Source organism: Phoenix dactylifera, chromosome 3 (genome assembly GCF_009389715.1).
Source record: "Phoenix dactylifera cultivar Barhee BC4 chromosome 3, palm_55x_up_171113_PBpolish2nd_filt_p, whole genome shotgun sequence".
Taxonomy (NCBI): domain Eukaryota; kingdom Viridiplantae; phylum Streptophyta; class Magnoliopsida; order Arecales; family Arecaceae; genus Phoenix; species Phoenix dactylifera.
In genome coordinates this window covers 7,986,434-7,998,211 of record NC_052394.1, presented here as the reverse complement: position 1 = coordinate 7,998,211, position 11,778 = coordinate 7,986,434, and the positions used below count along the sequence as shown (strand labels likewise).

General features: G+C 40.3%; 1 pseudogene; it reads right to left on the bottom strand.

The window, feature by feature from the left end:
• Positions 1 to 285: 285 nt before the first annotated feature.
• LOC120110059 lies at positions 286 to 5,081 on the bottom strand (annotated as a pseudogene).
• Between the last annotated feature and the right edge of the window lie 6,697 nt (positions 5,082 to 11,778).

Sequence of the window (11,778 nt, the reverse complement as noted above, 5' to 3'; positions counted from 1 at the left end):
GCGAGTAACCCAAAGAGTTGCCACCTACTGAAATAATGCGAGCTGGTAAGATGGACGGACAGCGATGAAGAGCATCACGGAATGTGGCGTAGAAATTTCTCCATTTCCTCCTATTCTCTTCGCTAGTCATGATGACTCTCTACCCCGGTGGGGAGGGGGGGGGGGGGGGTGCGTAGAACTATGGTGACCCTTGAAACGACACAGTTCGTTCCCTATTTACATATGATTTGCAGTCCGACAAAGCATAGAACAAAGTGTGAGTCCAAGGAAGGCAGGAACAACTCGGGAAAAAGGCGAAAAGAGCTCCAACAAGAGTGTGCTGACAAATAAAAGCAGTTGAACATATAAATACTGAATGACACACACAACTTATGTGCAGATCCAAGAACAGTCGCAAGCTAAAACTACTTCTCCCCTAGACTACGGTTATACAATATACAGAAACTGAACAAGTTAAATAAATTAATTTACTGCCACATGACAAACAGTTCTAAGAAAGGTTCCTCTGCAGGAGAGAGACTGAGTTCCTCTGTTTCGGCTCCATCTCAAGCATGGTTCAAAGCTCTCAAGACGAACGTGAAAGTGTTTTGCATGAACTTGCCATGACGCCCTCCACCTCACCAGCCTCTTCCGCGTGCATCAATCCATGTACCTATAGTTGCTGCCGGGTAATCGATATCCAGAGACTGTGCCCTTCTGGCAGCACTGCGCCTCGAAATTGCTAACCATTTCAGAGCTGCTATTAGCTTGATCCATCTGCTTGATGTAATGGGAGCACCAACAGCAGACATGCGAGGTGCACAGCTTCTACTTGTTTCGCCAATTGATGTCTGAATTAAGGAATTACTATGATCCCAAAGCAAGGGACGGGGAGAAGAGCTCAACGTACCAACCTCTTGAGCATATCCCATCATATGCTCGCTTGTTACGGCAGGCCCAGCTGACCCACTTATCTGGAAATTGCCACACGGCATATCGCAGAAATCCTCATGCCGAAACTATTTGGTGGGAAGGAATCCAGCCGTTGAACCATATGAGCGAACTGCCCAGAAGTAAACATGTCTCTCCCTGGGGCTAGCTCTTCAAAGAATTCATTTCCTGGTGAGCTAGCGCGTTGCAGAAGGCACACTTGATCAGAAGGTTCATCTGTCAAAAGTCACGACATCAGTGGATGGCCACAATATGAAGGAGGCCTAAGAGTGAAGGACGAGACGGGCTCATCAAGCGCTCTGATTCCACTTACCTTGATTTGTGGCAGGGAGGTTGCGAATCTGTGGGTCCAACATGCTTGACGCTGGAACGGTAGGTAACAGTCTGGGTCGATTGTCAAGCAGTTGTTCACGATACTCGAGTATATGGTTTGGGAATCTATACGCATCTTGTTTTAATTTGTTCACCACTGCCTGCATACAAATAAGAAAATTTATTTTTAAATGAATGCAGAAATTTATAGAAGGCACAACAAGCTGGAGAAAGAACTAGTGTCCACTGCACAGTGCCATTTCAAGTTTCCCTGGATGCATCACTTGGTCTATAAGCTGAGGACCGCTGCATAAAACATGCAGGATCAAGTTTTGCCAGTCGAGTCTCTTTGTGAGAATTTCTTTAAACCGATTAATCAGCATAGGTTGGCCCCAACCAACGTATACTGCGGGACTAAGTAGTGCAGTATAGCCATATTGCAAAATGAAAAACTGAATATATTAGTAATGTAAATTCAATATACAAGACCAAAAGGCACAAGCACCGGTTTAAGGAAGTTTGTCATAAGTGAATTAAGGGGGAGTAAACAGATGCTGCGTAAAGTAAAAGGTCAGACAACAATGGTTAAAAAAATTGTTAGCAGATTTATGTAAATAGCTTGACAAAAACATAAATTTTCTGGATCATGATAATCTACCTTATGAGTTGGAGGAAGTTCATCTAACTGGTAAAAAATATGGTGAAGCATTGCCCCTACAGGCCGATATACAGAGTTGAACAGAAGCATGATTCCCTGTCCATCGCAGTAGGAGTAAATCTTGTCATCTAGAACGCAATCCCAAGCATGTTCAATTGTTGCATCCCACATCTTGTTTGACATCCCACTACCAAGGAACTACAGGAAGGAAGCAAAGAACGTTAGCACTATAAATTTGTGCATGGATATCTCTCAAAAGAACTACTTAATATGGCTATCTTACACTGCGTAGTCTGTCTTGATCCATAACCAAGTTCCTTAAGAAGTCTTGGACAGTGTTGATCCCATTGTCAGCAAGCTTTTTATGGAAAACACCATCTTTACCTATCTTTTCCAGACGCCACACATCATCCCCCAAAAAAGGAGGATGATGCTTTTTATACACTGAAATTAGAATAAAGTTAGAACAGAATTAGTTTTGAATGTAATTAGTTTTCTTTTAGGACAAAAGAGAACTCTTAAAAGCATATGCTACTGGCATACAGTGAAGAGTAACACGAATTTATGTAAGATATGCCAGAACTGGGCCATGCCAACAAAATGTTTTATATGAATACCTATCTTAAACAATCGTTAATTTTAGCATCCAATTAAATAATTTTCTAAAATTGGTTTCAAGGTTATCTGTGTGCTTTAAGCAGATCACAGGAAAGGGACTTTCAGGCTAAAAAAGAAAATATTACCCCAATCATACACATATGGCACTTATAGAGAAGGAACTTTTAAATTTTTGATAAATCGGAGCATGACAAGATGGTAATAGCAGCGGGCAGTTCCATAGTTCGATAGCAAAAAAGCTATACATAACCTTGCTTCAAAAATCTAATGCATGCGCATACCATGAATTATTGGGAAAGATGATCAATAGTCAATACCAAGGCAGTTGCACAAATATATTTAACTAGAAGGGGTTATTATATTAGGCAGATAATATCGCACATAAATGTTTCACTTAAATTTTTCTCAGTTCCCATCCTCTTTGATCTAACCTAATGACGACAAATGTCAAGTCCTGATACCTAGATATGCAATTAGGTGTTTGGCATCCATAGCTGATTATGAATGGCAAGAAAAGGAAATAACAACAAGGTCCAAATAATATAATTCATATATGCATAACTGCAACAATTCAAATCGCAAAGCATTCTGCAGATGTAAAATCAACAGAGAGGTTTAGACAGCTAAAACTAAGAAAAATGATGACACAAAAGATTCTATATATATGTATTCCAGATTCAATATTCTGATACTTCATTCATAAGAATAAATTTTGGTACAGCTAAGAATATATTCTTAAGAAATAGCTGCAGCAAAAGTCAATTAGAATAACAAGCAAAGAATTCTAGTATGCCGTCTCGGAGCCGGCCTTCATACCGGTGCCACCCTATTACTATATTGGTACGCCCAGTACAAGAGCCGGTTCGGCGTACCAAGCGTTGGCACGCCCTCTGTAAAAGCTCAAGCTTTATTAGAGCTTATCTGCGATCAGTCCAAAAGCTATCTTATCAACTGAACTGCAGATGCAGCATGTACATATAATAGCAGTGTTACTCCAGTATATTAATTTGCAATGGTGAATTTTTTATGGCACGTGGTATTTATGTTGCTTGTTGGCATATAATGCCGACATAAGCTCTTGTCTGCTCTCATTGTCACTCAAATAAATTTAGCTTCAATCACTTTCCTAAATAAAATTTCAAACAGTTGAGCTTAGACAGGAGAAGACTTACATTCTCCACGGTGATCCTTCACCAAAAAAGCTATACTTATTGCTTCTTGAACTCTTGCTTTTTCAGTGCATCTGCTTTGAGAAACCCTCGCACCAAGCCTGAACCTTCGGCTTCTTATCCAACTGGAGTTGTCAGTGAAAGTGACATCACCCAAGATGACCAACTCCACTGCTCAGAGTAATTACCAGGTCCCCTGTCAATAATGGTCTTTTACCCTCCCTTTCACGTACTATACTGTCACCAAACTCCTTTTCGGTCCATTCCACTTTTCCATCAGCACCAAAATCACCATCAAGAACAAGAATGTCAATCTTGATTGCAGATAGTGGGCCAGATGTGATAATCTCATTTGATTCAGAATCGATGATGGACAATTTCAACAGGGCTTTCTGCCTTCAGCTTCTATTTCTGCTTCCTGTGAACAGTGTTTCAGGCACACTAGTTTGGAAATGCAGCCGATATTGCCTGCTAGCAGTGGGTGGGATCTGGTTTAGGGGCAGTCTACACCACGCACAACACAAATACACAAATTAGAACATCCAAATGGCTTAAAAAAGCATTTAGTCCTAAAAATTTGTCAAACAAGCAATTTTTTGCTGCACCACAATATGTATAACCAACAATTATGTTAATATGCATGCACGTGCATGACATGGGAAATGGCGAGCATCAAAATAATAGGTTTACAGCGTCAGATAGTAGCTTTCATATAAAAACAATTATTCAAATACTCTGGCGAACTAGTTTTACCTCTTTATGTCTATATGGGTGGGGTTTGTAGTAATTTTCCTTTCATATAAGGAAACAAAGAGTAAAGAACTAATATTTTCCAAACAAAAATGTTTTATGGATACATAATTATTCACATATGGATTTACCTTTATGCATCATATTTCATGACATCATAATTATTCACACATGGATTCAAAGCATCAAGATGTCATGAACAATACGAATCCATCTGATGGATTTAACCGCCCAAAATATAAAATTGGGCAACTGGGAAAGGGTTTTACAGTGCTCGAGGCCTCAAACCCCAAAAAGGATTTTCAAAAATTTACCTTGGAGCTAAGAGTACATATCGGTAAAGAGCATTTTGCACCTCTCTTGCACCTGATTTTCCACAAAAAGAATTCAATATGCCAAGAAGCTCAAAGGATTAGCTTTAAGTAATAATAAATACTAACAAATCAACTCGCAAAATTATCATGAAGATAAATGCTAATTATACTGCTTAACTATGTTACTCCCATAATCATAGTTCGGTGCTCAAAACTCCTTTTTAGTTCTTTTTTCATTTTTTAGTTTGCGTGTGTTGTGTGATCTGCCTTCAACTACTTTGAGTTCTAAGCAGCCGTATGTCAGGATTAAATACAGTTCTTAGCCTTCATTTACCACTTAAGAATATAATATATAAGGTTTCCCTTAGATTCTGCATATCCTTAAGATTGCTATATTCTTTAGCATTGTTGCTTGAGGCAGTCAGTTAAGTTTTAATATACTAATATCTCTTGGAAGTCTCTAACAAAAGATGATTGGCAACATCAAAAAAAAAAACTTGCAGTAATACCTGGAGAACTGTTACAACAATAATAATAAACAAATGCCTTGATATTTCCATTCTAAGAAAGTTGGTGGTTTTCTTTTATCTCTATTCTACATAACACCACCATTGTTGGTTCAGAAGGCATTAGAGACCAACCAAATAATATAATCCTCACACAAAGCCAGATGGTAAAGAATTAGCAAGGTTTTGAGCTGAAAGTTGCGAAGTAGATCAAGCCTATCAGAAATGAAATGCAAGATTTTAGCTTGAGATTGCAAGGCCTGTGCTCAAATCTTATATTGATGTTTAGGATGTCTCATATATGATTGTCCTCAACCAAGAGAATATATATAATATAGTCTAATATGATGTAATGCATGAGCATATAACTATTTTTTTCATTTTCTAATGACTAGTGCATAGTTTCAGCTCATAAACCACTGGACGTATTTATACCAGTTTGAACAATAAAGCATATCTTAAAACTTTATACTTCTCTTATTTTTTCCTGCTTGTTTTATTGTTTAAACTATTTGTTATTTTTGGCCTAAACTGGATAAAAAATCATGCAAATTCATAGAAAACAAAGCTCATATGGCCAGCTGAAACACAATCAAGGCCTGATTTTTGAATCTTAGTCCTGAATCAACAATGTTATGGACACTTGCTTATAGTACATAAGCAAGTAACGAACTACTAGCGACAAGGTTGATATTTAGGTCCCCTCACTACTTCTGAAAATTTAAATTAAAAAAATGGCAAGAAGACATATTCCGGTAGAAATTCAGACAATCTTAGGGAAGTTACAAATTTGAAATTGAAAAAACAAAACCACATATACAGGTTTTAAGAAAGATTTCAAAGAAATTAGGCAACAAGAGAGAGAGAGAGAGAGAGAGAGAGAGAGAGAGAGAGAGAATAGATCATGGACAATATGCTAATAATTCATGATTTTTCACTTGTTTTAAGAGTTACCAGATTTGTAATTAATTTAATATTTACATTTTCACAACAAACTTTAATGCGATTACATATGTGTTATAATAGAAAAAGTGAAAGAAACCTGTATTTAGTTTCAATTATTCTAAAATGCTGCAAGTATCACTTCTACTCATGTAAGAAACCAAAACTAAAGCATGTTACAAATGGGTACGTTTCACAGTGAAAGTCAAATGGAATAACTTTGAAAAAATATAAGGAAGATAAATATGGTGCCACACCAAAATGAAAGAAACCCTGGAGGGTGTGGGGCGGACTGTTGGTTCCCAAAAACCTGAAAGAAGCAAGGGCAAGCTCTCTTTGGAAGCTCCCAAGGATTTGCATCACCTCAAAAATCCTCAAAAATCCGTACAGAAATCGCAAGAATCCATGAGACACAAACTCATATGGATGTTAAATACATCATACAGATGGTGTCACCAGAGGAGTATATTAGAACATAACATGAATACTTTAAGCAGGAATCAACCTTTGCTACTGGGAGGTAAAAAAGTGGGGGGTTTTAAAACAAACATTCTCAAAGTAGAAAGGATCAGCCAAGGTAGCCCACATTTATATGGTCTGGGAGGTTCCACTGATAACCTAGAAGGGCCAACATGGCAAAACGAAGCTACACGAAATTGAACAACAACACAAGGATTAAATACAATGATGATTCTGCGCACAAACTGAAGTCAGCTAACAGCCTAATAAAGTCTTACTTAAAAAGAACTTTCGAAAAGGATTCCGATCCTGTAGAATTCCTAAGCATTGCAAAAATGACAGCAGGACTTATCTTACCACTTTGCGAAGAAAAGGCTCCAACTTTGGCAAATGCCGCTGTATATAATTCGCCCCCATTACTTCTCTCATTGAACTGCCAAAAAAAAAAAAAAACCCATAAGACAACAAGTATCAATCACTTAGTAATAAAGAAACAAGATAAGAGAACTCCCAAACTATTCACTCACTTAAGAAAGGTTCGCCGTCGCTTTGTATCCTTAACAAGAGATCCTCCGTCGTCCTCCCCTTCCTCCGGATAGGCCCTCTTCCGATCCATCACGAGGAAATCAAGGGAGCAAGGCAGCTCCACAAGCTCCCAAAAGCCCTTTCTAACCCGAAAACCGACACTCTCAACCGTTGTGGTTCAATTAAATGTCCGAATCATTACTATATATGGAATCACAAGACAATAGCTTGCTGCGAAGCAGCTACGAAGCTTCCTCGAATCGTCAGCAGCACGACCGGGGGATAAAAGTCTCGTCGGAGCCCCTAATAAAGCCACGATTCCGATCCTTTTTTAAAACAAATGCCAATAAATAAAATACTTTCTTTTATCGAAGGAATCGGTCGGGACGAGGAACCATCCAAACCAGAGATTCTCTCACTGCGAGCTTCGATCGAATGTACGAAATACCGACCAATATACCAAATTCCAACAAAATCTTTGAAAAAGGAGGGATCGGCGGGGTAGGTGCGCGGGGAATACTCGTACTGGCGAAGGTGCGAGGAAGAAGGGAGGAAGAGGGGGCGAAGGACGGGGGAGAGCGGTGATTGACGAGAGCAAAGGGACCCCATCTCGATCGAATTAAATTCGTTGGAGTCGTCGGCGGAGGGAGAGGAGGGTGGGGAATCCGAAACCCTAACCCTAATTTCGGGGGACGAGGTAAAAAGAGAGGAAAGGGGGAGGAAAGACGTTTGTTCGCGGGTACTGCACCAAGTGGAGAGCTTTGGTCGAGACTTTTCGAGCTTTTTCGTTTTTTCCAGCGCCTTTACTTGGCTTTCACTGGGGTTCTTCGGGCTTTATCAACAAGTGAGTGAGAGCTTTTTCGAGGAAGTAGATATTGCGAATCTCCTGGTCATTGTCAGGAGAATAATCTTTTTTTGGTTTGCTTTTAGAAAGAGTTATCAGCATCATCATCCCCATGTTTCACCAAAAAAAAAAAAAAGTTTGTGATATGACACCAACCATGTAAGAAAATATGCCATCAGATCTCTAAGTAATCTTTTGAAATGGATATAGTGGGAATCCCCTTATCATTGTCAGGAGAATATCTTTTTGGTTAACTTTTAGAAATATCATTCATCCTGATCAGCATCATTCCCATGCATATTCTCTTTTTATGTCATGGAAAATGTCCTTGAAACCAGTCGATGAGATAAAACGAAATAAGTGGTGATATTTGCATTGCTTTGCTTCTCGCTAATGTAATGATGTGGTGATATAAAAAAAAAAGATAATGGCACTTCAGCAGTCACATTTTTGAATCAATAAATGATTATGATTTTGTGCGAATTATTGCTTGTTATCTGGGATTGATAGGCTTTGCCTTCATTAAAATACGATGATTAAGGAGGAGGTTCACCACACATCTCATCTTGAAGTACATGAGATATTAAACCACTACATAATGTGTCATTAGTTGTCCTTCGTATGCATCGCTTCCTTTTTTTTTAGTAATTCATGTTTAGCTAAAAAATTACCGAGTAATACGGAAATCATGCAGAAAAAGGGCTACTATCTCCGTGTCTATTTTCTCGCGTATATATTATGCCAAATAAGATTTGGGTTGCCAGTTGAAATGTGCAATAGGAAATCTAGACATGAGATTTGTGTGTTACGCAATCACTTGTGCACTCATTTCATGGATAACCTAGGACCCTACGTGTTTTATGACTTAAAACATTGAAACACTCAGAAAAGGTTTAGCATAGGCGAAATAATATAATTACTTTTTAAAAGCCTAGGATAACGTAATTTTATTGCAACATTATAAGTGAATCTCTGCAGTGGCACTTAGTGCAGCTGAACCTAACATTCAAATCAAACCTTTAATAAAATTGATGTTGGAGTTTTAATTTTTTAAAAAATTAAATTTTCTTATCTTCTAAATTTTAGTTGTTTTAAATATTTTAAAATATTTTTTTGTGAGATGCGTTTTTCAGAAGAACTAGAACTCTTAAAAAAATGTTAGTTCCCGAAAAAAATATAGTATTTCCAAAATATTACTTCGGTTTTTCTTTCGGAATTAATTCAAAAATAATTCGATCTCTCTTTTTCTCACTACTTCTTTGCCTTTCGAAAAGTTTTTCTAGAGAATTTTTTCATCTTTCAACTTTATACTTTGTATCTTTTTTATTTCTGATAATCTTAAAGGATCAGTCAAGAGGATCGGGCTGATCCAGATTGTTGTAGACCCGCACCTAGAGATGAATCATGTTTTTAGAATATTATTATTTACACTTCTCGATCTAGACAAGATCTTTTCAAACTTCTAAATTTATTTTTTTATGAATTATTATAAGATAATGATATTGCAATTTGTAAATAATATTTTTTCAATAGTTGATAGTGGACTTTGACGGGGAAGGGCCTTAGTTTTGAACTAGCTTTCTGATAGCGATTTCATCGTAGTCATCGCCCAAGCGAACTTTAAGAGCTTCTCATTACGGCTAACAAAGAAAACCTAACACGGTGGTTCCGAAGACAGTGCTGATGAGGACGAGCGGCTACTTCGGAGCTTCCTGTGAGGGTCGTATGGAGGGGGTCATGGGATGCACTTAGTGGCGTAGGAGAGTGTCTGCCTACTATTGAGTGAGGGCGGCCTCGGTGTATTATCTCTTCAGGAGAGGCACGAGGCGTTGATTGTCCGACATGTTGTTCGATTCATGCTGGAGCCTCAGAGGTTCTGGAGTTAGACCGTGGCTGCTAGATATGGCCGGACCTGTATGGAGGAGTGATCCGGAATGGGCGCAGATGCTCGTTCATGTGGCGAGTGATTGCGAGGTATCTGCCAACAGTTGTGGAGAATACTAGATGGTTGATAGGTGATGGGCGGCACATTGATGTGGTTAGTGACCCGTGGGTGGGTGCCCTCTCCTTAAGACTTTGGCCGACTATGGTTGACATCGAGGTAGTGAAGGGACTGCGGGTCTACGACCTCCTCGACCTTGGCAGGGCAGCTTGGGATGAGGCTAGGTTGGGTCATCTGTTTGGGACACACCTTGCTGAGAGGGTCCGATCTCTTCCGATACCAGGGTGTGCAGGTTCTGATACTCGAGTACGAAACACCTTGAGTAGGACCGGTGTTAGGGTGGGGGAGCTCTCCCGCGTGCTTCGGAGGGAGCATGAGCTAGGTCTGGAGTGTGTTTGGATCTGGCTCATGGGCCTCCACCCGAGGGTCGCACTGTTCTTATGTAAGGTGGTCTGGGATCGGCTTCCGATGAGAGCCAGCGGACGAGGATTAAGGATTCCCTCAGAGTGTGGGGTTTGCGGGGCCAATGAGACGGTGGACCATGCACTGTTTCAGTGCACATGGGTAAGGGTGACCTAGCGTGCTGCAGGGTTGCTGCAGGAGGGGGTCCGAGGGGGACTAGTTCTTACAGACCATCCGTCAGCAGTCGGGCAACCCACTGACATGCCAAGAGGCGGTTAGAGCGACCTGCACAGTATACCATATCTGGCTGACAAAAAATGCTCGAACTTTCGATGAGCATCGTATGTCGCCAAGGCTCGTGGCGAAGACCGCCCGGGTGCAGATGGTAGAGATTAGTTATGCTTTCTTCTTAGAAGGGCCTTTGACAGTTCGGGATATCTGGGGTTCCTATTCTGCCTCGGCAACCTTCTGTATGGTGTTCTTCACTGGGAGCTCCCACCTCCTAACTTCCTCAAGGTCAATTTCGATGGGTCGGTGCTGGATAAAGGCACAAAAGGCAGAGCGGGTTTCGTTATTACGGACCCAAACTCTAGGGTTGTGGCAGCGGGAGGCTGCCAGTTATTTGACTGCATGGTTTCTGGTGCGGAGCTAAGGTTGCCTGAGCAGGTCTCCAACATGCTCAGCATGTGCTATCAGCTAGTTCGGTCATCTTGGAGGGTGACTCAGCTACGGTCATCGGCTAGATCCAGGGGGTCTGAGGGTCATTGCTGGTGATCATCCACTGCTTTGTGATATCTAGATGATGATGAGGGATAGAGGAGTTGTCCAGGTTAAGCATGTGTTTAGAGAAGCCAATGGAGCTGCGAACTAGGTGGCTACCTACGTGGCCAACCACGCTGACAGCAGCACCTCGTGGGCAGGGGATGGGGAGCTACCTCGGGAGTCCGTGATATTTTGTTTTCCGACTTTATTGGGTGCATCCGTACACGTGTTGTATAAATCACTCGTTGTAGCAAAAAAAAAAAGAAGAAAGAAAAGAAAGAAAAGAAAGAAAGTCTAACATTACGGCTTTATTTGATGCAGACATCCAATAAATGTACGCTAACTTACCAAGTGAGCTTGCACAGCGAAGGCACCCCACATGTTCCACATCATGCATGTGCGGGTCGTTTTCACATACGCACATGCTTCTGTAACCGGCTACGGCACAGTGCTGGCTTTTAAGGATTTGTGCAGATGTGTATTTAGTCTCATATCAATTATTTGCTGAATATTTTATGTGTACTTATACAGGATTAAGCAACCCAAATAATATCTTTTGTCTAGACATTTTGGGTGAGGTCCTATGTTGTGATAAATGATATCAAAGCGGACCTAGCTTATAACCTATGTGAATTAAGGAATACT